Genomic DNA, 18,424 nt, shown 5'->3' with positions numbered 1-18,424 from the left:
GCAGACCTTATGGCAACAGGCAGGTTCCAGCATGTGACAAAAGAAATATTTGAGGGAAATGGAGCATAGAGCCCTGTTCAAGCCTTGTAGGAATTCTTTTGCCAATTGCAGTCTTCCCACCATTTGAAACTGAAGATAGGAACACAAGTGCAGGTGACTGGGAGGGGGAACAAGTCAGAGGAAGAGATGTGGGGCGGAGGGAGGAGATAGGCTGCGGACAGAGTGGGATGGAATGGTGATGGCCCATTACGGACTGCTGGGAGTCGTGACGGGTGACCCTGGGCAATGGCCTGTCCTGCTCATTGGAAAACCCCAAGTGCTCCTCTTGGCCTTTACTCTTGGCTGTCTCCTGCCTTCTCCAGATTTCTCAAATGCTTGTAAAGTCTGTTGTCAGAGTACCTAGAAAGCGTAGTTTCTTCCCCTGACATACAGGGCTGCACACGACTGCATAAACAGATTCTCTTTTCATGTATCTCAGAAAATTCATTTTTGACCTTGAAGGTAAGCTCGAACTTCTGACCCTAACAGATGAGTTCAGCTACCGCTTTCAAGGGCATCCAGACCTGACGAATCCAGGCAGCATCTGTCCTATTTCAGGAGCTTGGCTATTTCCCCAGAACAAATGGAGGGAAGTGAAAAAGGTAGGGCTGTCAAGCACAGCTCCAGACTGCTGTCTAATTTCAAGCGGTACGAGAGGCCATCTTGCCTCTCCCTGGTTCAGCTTCTTAAAGGAGAAAGAAATAATAAAACCATTTCATTACTGTCATTGTTGCAATGGCCATTACTCATTTTAAAGGCCAAGAAGTCAGTGTTTATCAAATGTAAATTGAAGAAAAGAAGTGTACTTTCTAGACATACTTTTGTGTCAGCAATAACAAAGCACATGGCAAGCAAAATCAAAAAGTCATCAAGGATTTTCTTATCTAAGACAAACTTGCAGGACATCTCAAGGGACAGATTATTACATGGTTATATGTTTGGAAGTAGGTTTGGCATCCGTTTCCCAAGCATTCTTCCCATTAAGCACTATCAACACTTTGCTCAGGGACCTTGGCCATGGGAATCTCTAAAGGTGGAGCAGAGCTGGGGGGGGCGGGGGGGGAGATGGGCATCACCAGAGGCGCTCGAGGCAACACTGTGCCAGGGAAACTCCACTTCTACTGATCACAACAACAATACGGAGGCTAGAAGTAACGCTAAGAAGAGATAACATATCACAGAGACACTTGCTAGGAATTTGACATGCATGTTCTAATTTTCACCTCGAAATACTCCTAAGATAAGGACCCACAGTGACTTTGTTTTGCAGATGAGGAAGCTGAGGCTTAGAGAGGTCAAGCCACTTTCCCAGGGTCACACAGCCAGCAAGTGAAGGTGTCAAGGCGCAAACCCAGACCATTTGACTTCTCAGATTCTGCTGTTATCTCTTATGCTAAACTGAGAGGAGCCAACCCAAACACAGCAGGGTAATTCCAAAGAAGGATCTTGGGAAAGAAGGGGGAGAACAATTAGCAAAGGGAATGCTAGGAAAACCAAGAGCAGGGTCAAGCAACAGACATGCCAAAAGTAGATTGAGGTGAGTGATGCAGAATTAAATCCGTAAAGAGAAGAATAGGCTGAGACCTGAACGAGGACTGTTTGTGGGGAGGGGAGGTGTGTACCTTAAAGAGCCCTGATGGCCTGGCTCTCACCTTCCCCTGTCCCACTCAAGGCTCCCACCTCCCAGATGGGGCAGAACTGGGGAGGAAGTACATGTGCTTCGGGCAGAAGCTGCGCCCAGGAACCGCCTATGTCAGGGTCCAGATCTGTCCAGGGTGTATAACGAAGAGGGTGTGTTACCTGAAAGGAGTCACACTGGCTGAAGATGTGTGTCTCCAAAGGACGTACATCACAAAACACTCATCCTAAGCACTCGTGAGCAGAAAACCCTATTCATTTAACAGCATGATAAGTGGAAAAACTTTCAACAAAAACTTGAATGATATAAATTGTGGGGAAACTGAAAAGATCTATTTGTCTTGATGAAGAATGCTTATTGCCAAACACACGTGAGAAGTATTCTGGTACTGATATAAGTGTTTAGGTAATTAGAAATAACCCTCTTTTATCTAATCTCCACATTGCAAAGACATCTTACATTGCTGTGATCTGAGTACACTCAAAGCTGGATTAGAGTTTTTCACCTGTTCATACAAACCTCAGCTGTGTTGAAGAAGGTTTGTGAACTCTAAGGTTTCTTTCTTCTTTGCTTAGGGGAAGAGGCATGCAGCATGCAGAGCAGGGGTCTAGATGTTCTTCTTCCATTTTCCATACTAGGCTAGACACAGAAAAGTATTCTGGCTTTGGCAGTTCCCACAGGACACCACCGATGTGCTTCTCTACGCAAGCGGCCTCATCAGACTGCACAATCACTGTTCCCAAGCTACCTCCCACTGCATCCCAGACCCTTTTCCCTCTGAGGGCTAAATATATTGAAAACACTGAGTACTGTCCTGCCTCTGAGTACAAAGAGAGCCAGGACTGAACTGCTGTAGCACGAGGGCGCTGCAGTTGACTCTGGCTGGTCACGAGAGCCGATTATTAAATTTTTAGACCTTTTGTGAGCTTCTTGTTAAACCTTTAGTAGCTTGAAAATGGCCATGCCAGGAGAATTTACACCACAGAAATTGGCAAATGCTACAAGTCATGGCTTTTTTTCCTTTGAGAACTAAAAATAAGAGACCATGATTCCTTCACCGAACACACCATGCATTCACAATTTTTTCAGCAAAACTTATTGTCTACTAAAAGACAACCCTTGTGGAAAGTATAAGAGCTACGAAGATAGGTGATGCGTGAGCTCTGGACCAGAGAGACCTCATTAAGTTTGAGGAGCTGCTTGACCACTCTTCTGCCTACTGCTGAGACCGGTGAAAAGCTTTGAGTCTATTTGCACCTGAGATTGAAATGTTCAGAAGCCGCTCCCGCTTGCCCTGATCCAACATCCTAAGAAAGATATTTCAGAAGCTTGTAACCAATTCATCTCTGAAAAAAAAATCTTTACTGAGTGCCCAAAGAATCAAGCCCCTGCTTCTTTAGAAATATTTTTCTTCCTCTTCCTCTTCTGACCTTTATTTTGGTTCCTTGGGGGGTTTTTCATGCCAACAAAAGGAACATAGGGTAATTCCCTTGGGTAACTTGGGACATTTGCTTTTGCTAGTGCCTTTCAGATTGCTGGGAACAGGTTCATAGGGATTTCATAAATGCGTTTTATCATGTTTGTTTTTAAATTGTGTTCAAATATATGATTTTCTCATTAGCTTGCCCCCAGCTCCCGTTTTAATTCTGTAGCTCTGTGTCCAGAATGAAAACTGTCGAAGGAAAAAAGAGCCTGACTAGAGTTGTATGACCCTAGTATCCCCGTTGGCTGGAGCTGGAGTCTGACCTGCTGGTTCTGCCACTGATCTGCTGAATGACCTTGAGCTATCGCTTTCCTGATCAATGTGTAACAGGATGGCGTTTCTACCCACACGGGCGTTTAAAGGATTAGCTATGACCCTCTAGGATTCTGAGAAAAGGTAAAGGCAGTTGGTTATTATTTATCCAGTGCTGGCTAGTCCAAAAGACAGGCTCTGCGTTGTCTGGATTACGGAAAGCCTTGGATCCCTTACCTCTAAGAACCATAATCAGTTTGAAAGGACCTGAAACAGTGACTGCTCAGAATTTCCTGTTGAGGATCAGAGTCAGTGCCCTGGTTGCTCACAGGAAATGAAGCAGGATCAGGTAGCAGCCTAAAAGACCTGGGTCACCAGAGAACGTGACTCCTGGCATTCTCTTAAGGGGAATTTGAGAATGGAAAATAATAAAGGAGCAAATCCTGAGCCTTCAAGTGTGAGGGAGCAGGAATAGGTGAGAGGTGAGGAAATTAGACATTTTTCTCTATTTATTTCTCTTTCTTGAGGGCTTCAGTTCTTTACTTTTGCTGATCCTTCTGGGATATTTCATTTTTAAGGCTCCTCTACTCTAAAGATTCCAAGCATTTTTTGGAACACCTGCTCTCTGATGCATGCTGGGGGTACGTTGGAGAACAAGATGCCATTTCTTCCTCTAAAGGGGCATATAGTCCATAGGGTAGGAAGAGAAGGAAGGAATGTCAACAGAGTATGTTAGAGACCGTGTTGCAGTCTAACACGGGTATATAAGAGGGGTCCTCGAGCCAAGCTGGTGGTGTTAGGGGGAACTTTCTGGAAGAGATAGTATCTGGGCTAGGTTAGGGACAAATAGATATTATCCAGGTGAGTGAGCAGAGAAAGGGTGTTTCAAACAGAAGAAAGAGAACATGCACAGAGATGTAAGAGCACAAGGTACTCCAGTGAGCTCTAAGCAAGATTGGAGCTCAGGGTTTGATCAGGGAGAGATGGCAAGAGATGAGCAAGCAGAGCCAGCCCTGGAATGCTCTGTGGGCCATGCAGAAGAATATGCAGTTTATCTAGGGGGAAAATAAGGAGGCATGGACATATTTTAAGCAGGAGATGACTTTATTAGAATTATGATTTAGAAAGCATTTAAAAGTAATAATAGTAAGATTAGTTGATATTTATTGATCACTACTACATGCCAGGCATATTTTGAGCCTTGGTTTGATACAATGCATTTCGGTCTCATGACAGTCTTGCCAAAGCCATATCAGCAGTAAGATATGGTGATACAAAAGCGGTAAAGTGTAGTGTCAGGATGCGAACCCAGTCAGGCCCTGCTCTTAGCCACAAGCTATGAACATAGCTTACGTTGTTGTTTCTCAGTAACAAATGTGAATTCTCGTTGCTTATCTTTACCTTGTTGTTTTCCGATTTTATGCCAGTTTACTCCAGCAATTCTCATGCACAAATAAGCCGTTTGACCTTGTGAAAAACCAGAGATTTTAGTTATTTAAGGTCTAGGGAGGTTATAAGTTGGAAAGACTGCACAGAGAAGTCCGTGCTGACTAGACTCTGCTTTTGCCCTTTTGTGGTGGCTGTGTGGTTCCCCAGGAAGATAATTCTGCAAGGCATTTCCCTTTGTTTCAATTCTGAGCTTTGCTGGGAGTCCATGGGAATCCCTGTCCTATGCCCAGTTTCTGGATCCCAGAATGGGTTTCTCTCCCTTTTCTCTATTTCACTTGGAGCCAGTTTTTTAGAATCAAATTCCTAGTTGACAAGGAACACAACTAAGAAAAATAAAATCAGAGTTCAATGAGGGATAGTTAAAAAATAAAAAGAAAGATTTCTTTCATTGCTAGAGGGCAAATCTTGTGCCTTTAGAAAGCCCCAGATTGTGCATAGCTCCTGAGATATGCTCTCAAATATCAAATGTTACTTTTATTCAATCAACCCACACTTACTGAGCACCTGCTGTGTGCCAGGCACCATGCTGGCTAGATATAGAGACATGGCTAAGTCGTGGTTTCTTCCTCTACACCTAATGGAGGAGTTCAGAGTCAGCTCAGATATTCTTATAATGTGGGTGATTATCATCTTCATCTCCCTTAACACCTCCAACTCCTCTGGCACTCTCGTCACACCTGTCTCTCAACTTGCAGGAAATCTTAAGGCACTCCTTCCCCTGAAATGGTCCAGTTCTAGACAGCCACTCTAGTCCAGAGAGAGGAGAGATGGCTCTTGATGTGGGCTGTCAGGCTGAGCCAGCTGTCACCAATTCATTGCTTCCTCCTACTTTTCCATTTGACTAACAAATAACTGGGCACACTCTGGCCTGTGTTGTTGTTATAGGCCTATTAGGGAGTTATTGGGCTGTGGCTATTTTCTAAAGTGAACAATGAAGAATGTTGATTTCAAGTCATCTGGAAAGAATCACTATTACTATTGAAAACAGAAAGATCTCTAAAAGAAATGTCAGCCCTTTGGAGAATCTCTGCAAAGCCAACTCCATCCCCTCCCCAAACATACAAATTTTTTCTTGGGAAGGTGTAACGTATAAGGGCCCAAATGCAATGCTTGAGGATCAGTTGTCATGGAAACAAGGCTAGGGCAGGCATAGCTCATTCAGTCTCCTACCCACTTTCCGACCAGGCACTGCTCTGGGGGAAATGCTGAGCAGACACAGCCATAGAGCAAAAGAGACAGTCTGTGACCAGAGAGTCCCAGATCAAAAAGCCTTACCCTTGGGGCTGGCCCCATGGCCGAGTGGTTAAGTTCACGCGCTTGGCTTTGGTGGCCCAGGGTTTCGCGAGCCCGAATCCTGGGTGTGGACCCGACACTGCTCATCAGGCCATGCTGAGGTAGCATCCCATAGCACAACCAGAGGCACTCCCAAATAGAATATACCACTGTGTACTGGGGGGCTTTGGGGAGAAGAAGAAGGAAGGGGGAAAAAAAGAAGATTGGCAACAGATGTTAGCTTAGGTGCCAATCTTTAGGGAACAAACAAACAAAAAGCCTTACACTCTCAGTGTTTTTCTCATTCCTGAACAGAGAAGACATGGAGAGCTATGAGAAAGTGAGGTTTAGAGTTCGTTTTACATTAATTCCATTAACAACACTCTTCTTCTCCTGTTTTCTCTCTTTCTTTTCTTTCTCTCCTTCTTTCCATCTACTCTGCCTGTTTCCCACTTCATCCTGCTCATCCTCAATAGTGTCATTCACGTTGACCTCTTTTCCAGCTTCTCAAGAGTTGACAAACCAGTTCTTCAACTATCGGCTTTAACTCCACAGTCCTCACCAGGTCAATCTTCTGAACTGGAGAGACAGAGTTTGCCTTTTACAAAGAAAATGGGGGCAGCCCCTTCTCAAAGAGAGATGCCAAGCTCAGCTGCTCCTAAACACGGTACCTGGCTCAGACTTTCTGAGGATGTCACTGACAGCATTTTTGTGTAGTGCTGCAGTGATGACAGCTTGGTTTTACAGGTATAAAGGTTTAGTCATCTTTATCTCACCAGTGTCCAACACAGTGCCAGGCCATAATGAGTGTATATGGCATTGCCTGCTCAGCCCCACCCACTTCCTCTGAATGCTCTTTCTCTCTCCCCACCACTTCATCTTTATGGAGTTCTTACTTAATCCCATCCCAATGGTCACAACTGATTGCTTCATGATAAGGTACCTTTCTAAGTTGGGCTAGATGCCTTCTTCTGAATTTTAGGACCTGGAACCACAATAGCCAAAAGCTATAAGGCATAAAGCTTGAAAGATGCTCATAGTCAGGTTTTCCACCAGGTGGAAATAGATAGTCTGCAGCAGGAGAAGGAAAAAGACAACACAAGGAAGAAGAAAAAAGATGGAGAAAGAATCCACACCATATTAGGTCCCTGGCTCCAGTGGTTCCTGGGGTCTGCTGCATCCGTGCCCTTCTTGTGGCTTGGTTGCTCTTGGAGAAAACCCAGGATCCTTCAAGTACACTTCCATTTTTTCTTAAGGTATGGACTGAGTTTCTGTTACTTGAAATCAAAGGATCCTGACTATTCCTTGACACTTAGCAGGCACTTTGTAAATGTTTACTGCATGACGAATGAGCAGTTTTTCAGTGTCCAAATTCAGAATACTGTAAGGCTAGAAGATGTTGGAAAGGCCACTTGGTTTATCACTCATTCTAGGGGCAGATCCACAGGCACTCCAGCCAAGGAGAAAGTGCTCTTATTTTTCAAGCCCTCCTGGAAGACTTCACAACCTTCTTTGGTTGCTTAACAAAGGAGATGAGAGCAGCATAGATGACCATGACATCTTGAATCTCTCCTTCTTTCTTGAAAGTCCTTTCCTAAAAGTCCTTTATTCCATCCCTAGTGTTACTGTGCCAGGTTCGTTTTTGCCTGCCACCCAGAAAGCCAAACACTGAGACGACAAGATTGCAACAGAGAGAGTTTAATCACAAGGCAGCCACGTGAGGAAGCGAGAGCATGAGTCTCAAATCTGCTTCCCCGAAAAGAGAGACTCAGGGGTATTTATGGGATGGGGGCAAGGTGGTCTGAAATGTCGAGAGAGGTGGTTGGAGGTGAGGAGAGGTGAGGCAATTGATGATCTGTGCAAGCGTAGTCAGGCTTCATGCCTCTTCATAGGACCCATGCTCACAAAATGGTGTTGTTACCATGATTGGAGGGTGGAGTTTTTAGCCTCTTGCTGTCAAAAGGTTGCCTATTGGACATCTGTACAGGCCCAGTTGATGAGTTGGTCTCAACTGGCCTGAAGTGGACAAAGGGGTTCTAATGCCTGAAAAACGGCTCACACACCTATTACCATAGTGTCCCAGGCCCCAGGGAGATGTTCTCTATAGGAACCTAGTGGGAGTCAGATAGCATACTGCCTAAAGAGCACAGTTAACAATGGGTGGGTTAAACAGATAAAAGCTATAATCAGTAGTTGCAAAAAGGAAAAAAACCTTTAGTTCCTAGCTACTTAATCTTCAATGACTAACTCTTTGCCAGTTTCACTAGTCTTGATAATTTTCCAATTTTCCACTTCTCATTTTAAAATGTTATTTTAAATCTTTAATTCTTTCCTCTCTTTAAATTTTTCATATAATCTAAAATCTTTTTGTACTTCCAACTTTCTTTTGGTTAATAACATCATACATATCACTGTTCCCTGATGGTAAGACATCACTTTTCCAGAGAAGAAAAGCAGCTCCTGTTACGGAGTTTATGGCATACACGCTTTCATCCAGCAGACATGAGAGCCTTGTATATGGCAGGCACTATACCTAGAGCTGTGATACAGAAACATTACAGCTAGCTCCAGAGAGAAAATGAATCGCTTAAAGCCTAGTCTAAACCTGATATGGAATTTCATTTGTCTGAAATTGAAATAATTACAGCTATTGTCCTTATTTTCTTCATTGATTCACTTACTATTCACTCATTCAACAAATATGTCTGAGTTTTCATTTTGGGCCAGGTACTGTTCTGGTTCTGGTTTTACAGAGTTGAACCAGGTCCCTGTGTTCTAGTGAGAGAAGACAGAAACAAAGCAAGTTAACAATTAACTAATCATTTCAAACAATATCAGACAGAGATAATGGCTGTGACTAAAAGAAGCACAATAAAATATTAAGCATACTGGGTTGTAGGTAGGCTATTATACATGAGATAATAAAGGGAATCTTCTGTGAGGAAGGGGCACTTAAACAGAGACCTGAATTATGCAAAAGGTGGAGCCATACAAAGATCTGATATGATAGCAGCCCTGCCAGATGGCCTCAGGAATTGGCCTAGATGGTCTCTGGGGTTCCTTCCAGTAGAAAAACCTAGAGTTTTCCCTTTTCACCTAGTTCCTGTTTCACAATAGCTTTCATGGTTCCTCTCAAAACTTTTGCCAGCATCTGTAACTTCCAGCTGTGGAGCCCAGAATTAGTCTCTAGGCAAGTTCTGTCAATAATCAGGACTCATGGCTCCAGCAGCGTATACTCATATCCGTAGATGTCAGCATGATACTTAATAAAAGCTACCATCTAGCTCTCCCTCATTTCAGGAAAAGCCGAAGATGCCAGACACAGAAAAGTTCTGATCTTTCAGGGAAAAAGAAACAGTTCTGGGGAGCACTAAATGAGCATCTCAGTGCCATAGTCAATGTGCTAAAGAAACCTTAATTTCCCTATCTGCAATTTCAGAGTGGTTACCGTAGAAAAAATATTGTCTTCATAATATAAACTCAGGAAGGAGACTATATTCCAAACCCCTACACAATGAAGTCTACCAGATGCCCGGTGTCCTTTGGTTGCATTAGAAAGATACTGATTTTGACTATTGCTGGAGCAGGTGAGCCATCAGATGGGCATTGTGAACCTTCGTTCTGAGGATCTACATTTGCTTCTGCCAGTCACCGCTTCAAATTACATTCTCAGATTGAGAATATTTGGGCCACACTAGTAGCGTGGACTTAGACTACTTGTGTGAGTGCCAGGGTGTAGTTTAATTTCTCAGATGAGATGTTTTTCACCCTCTATCCACTGTGCCAAGATTGAGACATGCAGGATCTTTTGCTGTCTCTCTCTGTGTGGTGAGTTTGTTTCTTGTTTACCTCTGTATTGAAGGTGTAGTCCTTTAGTGTCTTAGCTTTATATAGGGGTCTCCCATTCAATTCTTCATCTTGGACATTTTTCCTTTATTAGTATATAACATAATGGTACATCTTTTCATTGATGGAATCTTAGATTGGGTAACATTAATTAGAAAGTCTAGCACTTTGGGAATGGAATGTAAGATGGGTATACAGAATGAGGGTGCCACAGCAGGGGAGAAAGCCACTGAAAAGGGATATGGCAACAAATGAAAAGACTAGTTCATAATCTACAGTCAGTCAGAAAAAAATCTTTATTGCCTGCAGGGGCATTTGGCATCTGAATGCCTGGGGATGAGATGTGACAGTTCTGAGAACTTGTACCTTAGGGTAGCACATCAAAACCCCAGGCACAGCTAGGAGAGTGGCTCCAAGAGTTTACAAAGCATAAACACAGTTCAGTGTGTGTAGGGCCAAGTTCTTTTCCTGGAAGGGAGGGTGCCTGGGGGCCCTCATGGTCCATGTCTATCGTTTATTTATTTTGTATCTCCTCTACTAAAGGTAAATTCCACTAAGAGCAGGATCTTTGGCTTTCTTCTTCATCAATGTCTTCCAGTGCCTAAAATAGTACCTGACTCATACTAGGGGCTTAAAAAATATATGTGTGATGAATGAATAGGTGATGGGTGATTGTTGGCCCTGAAATGGTGTTCTAGGGGCTCAGCCCTGAGTTTTGCAATACTGAGGAGGTCCAGTTACCAGGCCCAAAGCAAATAGTCTGAGGTTCAGAGATAGTAGAAGTGGGAGCCAAGTCATAAAGCCAAGTAGGTCAGGAAGGAGGAGAGCTGCTGCCTGAAGACTGGAGCAGGCAGAGGGAAGGATCCTGGAAGAGTGCCCTGAGCTGGAGAGTAGGCTTCTCTCCAGCCCTCCTTGCAGTCCCTAAGCTTCCACTGGGGTATGCCGAGGGCAGGGAAAAGAGCCCGGATGGAGTGAGCTGAGAGATTTTAGGTAACACTAAGATGAATTTAAAAAACGCTGTCAATGAGATTCCTAAACCATGAAAAATACCTTAAAAAATTTCTTATCTTAAAAGCAACTCGTAGACAGACACAAAGTAGTAGAGTGCCTAGGTACCCACAGGCTTGGCTCCAAATACACTCCCATCTCCCCCACAACAAAGACATCTTTTCTTCATCTTTGCATCTCCTCCTCATCACCAAACTTCCTTCCTTCTTCAGCTCACTGCAATCCAGTTTGAATCCCCAAAACTTTGACCAAGGTTATCCCTAACATCTTAAATATGGAATCTGGTGACATCTTTTCACTTCTTTCCTGTTTGACTTCCCTGTGGCATTTGGCACCACTGATAACTTTCTACTTCCTAAAACTCTTTCTGCCCTTGGTTCCTAGGACACCTTCTCCTGGCTTCTTCTCAGTTTAATTTGTTGCCTTCTCTCTCTTGTTCTCTACTTGTTGGTATCCTCCAGGCCTCCCATGTAGATCCCTCTCTTCTCACACTATACCACACCACCACCTCCCTGAATTATCTCATTGATGTCCATAGCTTTGAATACCATCTTTAGACTGATGACTCCTAGAAATGAACCTCTACTCCAGACGTCTCTTGATATGGCCAGACCATATATTCAGCTAGAAATTATCAAGGTTTACCAACCTTGTCTGGATTATTGCAAAAGACTCTGTCTGGCCTCTTTCCTACTGATCTTTTCTCATTCTACTCAGCTGCCACTGTTGGTTCCCCCTCAGACCCAGTTCTGATCATGCTTTTCTCCAGCCTACTAGGTATTGCACAGCCAAATAATGTCATGATTTGTATTTTGCACATGCCTATATGATCACACTTATCATATTGTGGCATAATGTTTTATTTCCATGGCTGTATTTCTCATTAGATTGTGAGTTTCTACAGAAAAGTGTTTTGTACAAATCGTCTTTACAAGGCTTCCATAAAGCATAGCGCCTGGTGCACAATAAGAACTCAAAAGTTGAATGAATGACAGCAATTGTTGGGCTGGACCTTGTTTTTAAGCATTAACTCTTTTTAAAACCAACACTGCCACATTTCTAACTTATTTGTCAATTCCTTAATAAATCACCCTTCTTGACCCTTGTGTAATATTCTATAAGTGAAGAAAGCAAAAACCTTAGACCAGCATGGGAAGGGACTTTCTAAGCACAGAAACAACTCTAAATAAGAGCCCTCCAAACACAAATTCAGATCCTTCAGATCATATTGCATTTAAAATTAGTTAATAATCCATATTTATAGAGAGCTATGTGCTAAGGTGCTATATGTAATTACTTCATTTATTCCTCACAGCAACCCTCTGAGGTAGGTACTCTATTATCATCTTGATGCTATAGATGAGGAAACACAACCAGTGTGAGTGCAGAGCTCAAGCTTGTAACCACAGCGGTGCATCACCTCCTTAGGGGCTGCCCTTCTGCACTAGATCCGGGGCAAATGCTCTTTAAAATTAGCTTGTGGACAATTCTTCTAGGAAACCCTCTCTGCCCTCCCTCACCCCAGCCCAGGTAGAGACCCCTCCTGCTGCTGTGCTCACCTCTATCCCAGCACTTCTCACATTTTACTGTGATTCCCCGTCAGCCTACATCCACTGCCCAGTGAGATTACAATCTTCTCAAGGGCAGAAAATGGTTATATTCACTCTCATATCCACAGCACCCAATGCCCTACTGCTTAGTAGGTTTTCAGCGAATGTTTAATGAATTAAAGTAAAGCAGATGGAGAGAAGCCCTGGGTAACTCATCACCATTGTCAGCTATGAGGGCTGTCTCAGAACTAGACTCTTGATTTCTCTTCTGCTTTCCAAGGGTTTCTCAATATTGAAACGGATGCTCTCTTTGGTTTAACATAAAAATGTCACAACCCATTTGAAAATAACTAATATGGAAGAAATAAATAATTGCTTTTAGCTAGATTTGTTTCTGTACATACTCACCAACTAAGAAGACCTTGTTCAGATGTACTTTCATTATTTTCTATTATTAACACAATAAGAATATTTTAAATATGTATTGATGTATGTATGCAGAACATTTCAGTATTGAATGCAATTTTTAACTGTACCCTCTCCCATCCCCATAGGTCATGATATGGTCCTGCTGAGAATCCCTGGGCTTCCCACTCTGAGCAGACTCCCTTGGCAGGTGGCCTCTTGACCCTTGTTCAGTGACTAGGCTTTACCACAGATAACCAGGTTTCCAGGGTGATGAACTCCTGCCCTTACATTTCCAAGTATGTCCTTCCCCTCCACACATACACCCCTCCACCTCTGTCCCCACTGCTGCGCTCCTCCACTTTGTTAGGGTTCCAGTTGCTGACCAGAACACCAGGGCTCACTGGTGTAAGACTGTTCACTGACTTTGCCACACTCTTGGGTGTAGTCAGCCTTCCTACCCTCTACTGCCCACATCCAGAGCCTTGTCTGTCCTGGTGGGCAAGTTTCATGCCAGGACCTGGCTCCCTCTAGCCCCTCCCTGCCTTCCCATTCCAAAAATATGACACATTGCAATGACCCTGAATGCGTAACAGGCTGAGAGAACAGACGCCTCTGCCTGGAGCAAGAATGTGGCATTCTCATCCCCCTCACAACCCCCATCCCTGGGAAAACCCAACAAGATGACGCTTGGCCTTGTTTGGGTTGCAGCCAGTTTTACCTATTCCACAGAGGAAATTGCTATTTTGGACCTAACTCCAACAAGGTTGAGGCGATTGGTTGATAGGAAGTCTCAGATATTGTGTTGACTGAAAAATGGGCACCGTTCAGTCAAGAGAGGCTGATAGAGGAGTGAAAGGAGCTTCAGTTTTGTGCTCAGAATGACCTTAAGTCCAGTTTCCCACTTGGTGTGAACTTGGGCAAGTCACTTAACCTTTGTGAGATCCAATCTCCCCTTTCATGTTACGGGGCTAATAATCCTCCCTATTTTGTAGGGTTATTATAAGATGAAATGTGGACTCACCGACAGCGTTAAGCATGTACTGGGAACACAACCAATGCTCAGCTGAATACCCTCTTGACCAGCCTACAGTATGGGTTTAATAAATGTTAGTTTAAAGAGTCAGATTTCCAAATGTTAAATGAAAACATGTATTTTCTCCTCTGGTTAGAGATGTTAGATGGAAATCTTGAGTACTATTGTATCAATCCTTATAAGATTGATACAATTTAATATATACAATACAATACAATATTGTACCAATCCTTATAAGAATTTTTTCTTTTTTTTGCCATTTGGATAATTATTTTATTCTTTAAAAATTAATGGGTCATGATAGCAAAATAGGTTTCAAAAATGAACAATTTACAAAAGATATATAAAAATGGCCTTTAAACATATGAAAACATGTTCAATCTCCTAATTAGGAAAATACAAATTTCAATCATGCAGACATATAATTTTTCATTCCTAATTTTAGTTAAAAAATAAAAATTATTACAATTATTTTTGAGGCTGAGGGAAACAGGCACTTGCATACATTTCTCATGGTAATATAAATTAGAAAACTCTTATGAAGGGACATTTTGCAATATCTAATAAATAGACATATGAGCTTAGCTTAAAAATATGGAACGCTTCACAAATCTGCATGTCATTCATGCAGGGGTCATGGTACTCTTCCCTGTGATCTTCCAATTTTAGTGTACGTGCTCCTCTTATTATTGAGACCAACACTTTTATCCTGGTTACAGAGCACAGGAAACCAAGACTCAAAGAGGTGAAGTAACTCGGCCAAAGTCACACAATCATAAAGTATCACAATTCTGGGTTTATGCCTGTGATGGTATCAATCCAACATGGGAAGAGTGTTATCTCATGCTTATCAGAAGCTCTAATTGTTAGTTACCTGTCAATTTGATTAATAAAAAAGAATTAATAATTACTCAATGAATGCCCCTTACTTAATAGCAGCATTTGAAATTTACAGCAAGAAGAGGGGTAGTATTTAAAGAGGTCTGTGGCATTCTACCAAGCAATTATCTTGGTCTCTTTGATAGGCAACGTCACGAAAAAGGAAGTTGAGGTAAGGTTTTTTAGATTAAAAGAGGCAAAAACGCAATGTGTCGTTTTTTGTTTGATTTGAACAAACCAGCCATAATAGACATGTTGGGGACAAATTGGAGAATTTGAATAAGGACAGAGTGGAGAAAATAATAAGGAACTGTTATTCATTTTTCATTGATAATGGTGTTATCCTTTGAAGGATAATTTTTTTTTCGGAGCTGCAAGTGGTAAAACGAACTAGTAGTAGTAAAATGCCATGATGTCTTTGTTCTAAAATGGTTCAGCAAAACAATATGGGGATAGAGGAAATGCGGCAAAATATTGACAATTGTAGACTCTAGGTGGAAGATAGATAGGTATTCTTTATGCTATTATTTCAACTTCTCTGTCCATTTGAATGTTTTCTTAATAAAATACAGGAAAACAAAGACCCTTAAAATTCCCTGACCTAAAGAGAGGGCTCGAGAGCTGTGCTGTGAGTTTTGGCTCTGGGCTCTGTTTCTTACAACACTTGCATCAAAGACTGAGAGGAAGACAGAAGAGCACAATCAAACTTGGAAGAACTAGTGATTGATGGAATCTAGATTAGGAAAGATGGTCATTGGCTGGAATCCAGCTAGAGGCAAGTTAATAAACAAGAATATAGTCATGCATATAGGTTTTAAAAAATTGGCAGCCTGAGGAACGTTGTCAGAATAGCACTTCTCACTGAAAGGACAAAAAGGGGTTAGTTGGTGGCAAGTCAATGTGAGAGACTGAAGTGACGCAGCTGCTAGGAAAACAAATGCCGTTTTAGTCTGCATTTCTGGAAGCAGTTGAGCCAGAAGGAGGGAGGTTGAAAGTCCCACAGCCACATCTGGCCAGGTCACATCTGGAGTTTTAGATTCCACTCTAAGTGTCTGGTTTTAAGTGGCACTGGGGTGGGTCCAGAGAGGATGACTGGGCCATGTTCTACTGGCTGAAGAATCTGGGGATTGTAAGTTTAAAAAGACTAAGGTGGACATGGGCTGTGCTCTCAAACATTTAAAGGGTTTTGTGCAAGAGAGTAGTCCCATGTAGGCAACTCCATAAATAAGAACCAGGTGCACTTGTTACAATAAAATGAAGAATTTTTGTACAAGTGCCCAGGGAAGGACTGCTTTTGTAAAATAGGCAGCATTGTGTGCAACGTTATTGCCCCTGTTTCATGGTAGGAAAACAACGGTAAACGTGAGGCAGAGAGAGAGGAAGAACAAGTGAAAGAATCTGAGAAGTTGAAAATACTACATAAGCAGAAGGCCTCTGATACTATTTGCCAGTACTAGCATTTCAGTAGCAAAACTTCCCAGGGCCAGAGATAAAATTTATCTTCCCACTGGGCACTTGCCTGTGCTTTGTAGTCTTCAAGGATTTTGTTGTCTCTGTATCAGGAAGACAAATAATTATGCTGGTAGTCTATCAGTTTTCCAATTCCAAAGCTAGACAGGCCCCTGGTAACTTTTAACAGGTTTTGTTGTTGTTCATTTCATCTTGTTTTTGAGTAAGTGAAACATTCATGTGGTTTAAAATTCAAAGAGTAAATAAGGGTATACTAAGAAAAATCTCCTCCTTCTGCCAATTTCTGTCCTCCAACCACTCAGTCCCACTCCTCCGAGGTAATGAGTGTTAACCAGTATCTTTCTTGTTGTTTTATGTACATTTTACTCTTCAGGCAGTTTTCTCAATGTAAGAGTCCAGAAAGTAAGGGTTTCCTGAATTTCTGGCTATGTGACATCCCATAGGATGATCTTTGCTACACAGGACAGAGTGGAGGCCAATGCCAGGAGGCTTGCGAAGAAGCTTTCCTTGAAAGAGCAAACATCTGCCAATGCTTAACTTCACTATTCCGCATTTCACTGGCCAGACAGTTAAACATCTTGCCAAAGGCTCTGCAAAGAACAAGAGATAACATCCTGTGTGGGTGAAAATGGCTATTTCTCTTCTAACCAACTTTCCTGACAAGCTCACACAATTGCATCTTTGCTCCTGTCTAGAGAGTTGAACAGTTGGTGCTCGTGGTTTTTGCTGTAATCATTGGGTGTTCGGTTTACAGTGGAGAGTAACTCATACTTTTTCACACACTGGCCTGTCCACATGCTTTTCATTTGTGTGCGTGCATGTTATTTCCTCCATTGAAGTGAGAAGTTCCTCAGAGGCGAGGTCCTAATACCTAAACCCTTTGTGTCCTCATAGCCCCAAATTTAGGGATCTCAGCTCATATTTTCTTTGGCATTTTGTTTCGCAAGTGTAGGAATGGATTTTCTTCTGAGTATGTCTTGAGTATGTGTCTGGGTAGTTCCTGTGGGGATATACTGTTAGCATGAGATATTGTTTTCATCCTCAATAAGTTATAGATTTTTCTAGAGAGACAAGAATTACAGGTATGAAACAGGGACAGTACTTAATAAAGTGCTAAATTACGATTCAGGCAGCATCCATGCAGGTCTCTTTGCAAGTTTAAATTGAAATGGTGGTATTGGGTTGGTCACATGGAGAAATTGGTCAAGAGCTAGACTGTCCAATTTAAGACATTCTGCCCTCGGTGCCATTAGTCTCCAGGACACGGTTGCAAGAGTAAAGTGAAGAGGAAAAGCGTTGTTTAACAAAGCTGCTAATGGGACATCACTAGTGAGCTAAGGCCATATTGGGTCCAGGTTTGGACCTCAGATTCTGGGAAATGAGTTCATACTAACCAAGAGCAAACAAACTTACAAGCGTTCATATAGACAAATGAGAGTTCAAAGGGAACTAGAATGCTTGTGCCAACTGGTCAACCTACTCTATTCTCACCAGGACACTATTAGAGAAACCAAATTAAGGTTTTTAAGTAGACGATGTGAGCAAAGAGAGGTAAATGATCCTAAAGGTTAATATCATCAAACTCTGAAAACCTGCTACTGCCTTCTTTCTAACACCTCTGTCAAGGGAGCAGATTACTCAGGCGGGAGAGCTAAAGCTTCTGGCCTCCCTTTCCCTGGAAGGCTGGAGATGCACGGGTATCCTACGTATACCAGAAGTTCTCAAAGTGTGGTCTGCGGACCCCTGGAGCCTCTGAAATCCTTTTTGGGATGTCTGTGAGGTCAAAATTATTTTCATAGTAATACTAAGATGTTATTTGCCTTTCTTACTTTTCTTCTCTCCAGAGGGTACAACGGAGTTTTCCAGAGGCTATGTGATATGTGATAGTCATCACTCCGACAGCTATTGGAAGGTATGCTTGTGTGTTGCTGTATTTTAAAAATTTCTCCATTTTTGATTTACAATATAAATGTCAGTAGATATAACCCACATTTTAAAAAGTTCTTTAGGGCACTCAATATTTAAGAGTGTAGAAGTTTCCTAAGACCAAAAAGTTGAAGAACCATTGATACAGACCATCATTCTCAGTCACCATA

The 18,424-nt window shown here is 42.4% G+C and overlaps 1 non-coding gene across 1 annotated transcript; it reads right to left on the bottom strand.

Moving 5' to 3' along the window:
• Positions 1 to 14,567: 14,567 nt before the first annotated feature.
• On the bottom strand, positions 14,568 to 14,675 carry LOC124251616 (U6 spliceosomal RNA). The gene has a single exon (XR_006891809.1). It is a non-coding gene; the product is annotated as a U6 spliceosomal RNA (small nuclear RNA).
• Between the last annotated feature and the right edge of the window lie 3,749 nt (positions 14,676 to 18,424).

This window comes from Equus quagga, chromosome 13 (genome assembly GCF_021613505.1).
Source record: "Equus quagga isolate Etosha38 chromosome 13, UCLA_HA_Equagga_1.0, whole genome shotgun sequence".
Lineage (NCBI taxonomy): Eukaryota > Metazoa > Chordata > Mammalia > Perissodactyla > Equidae > Equus > Equus quagga.
This window is presented reverse-complemented; position numbering and strand designations above follow the sequence as displayed.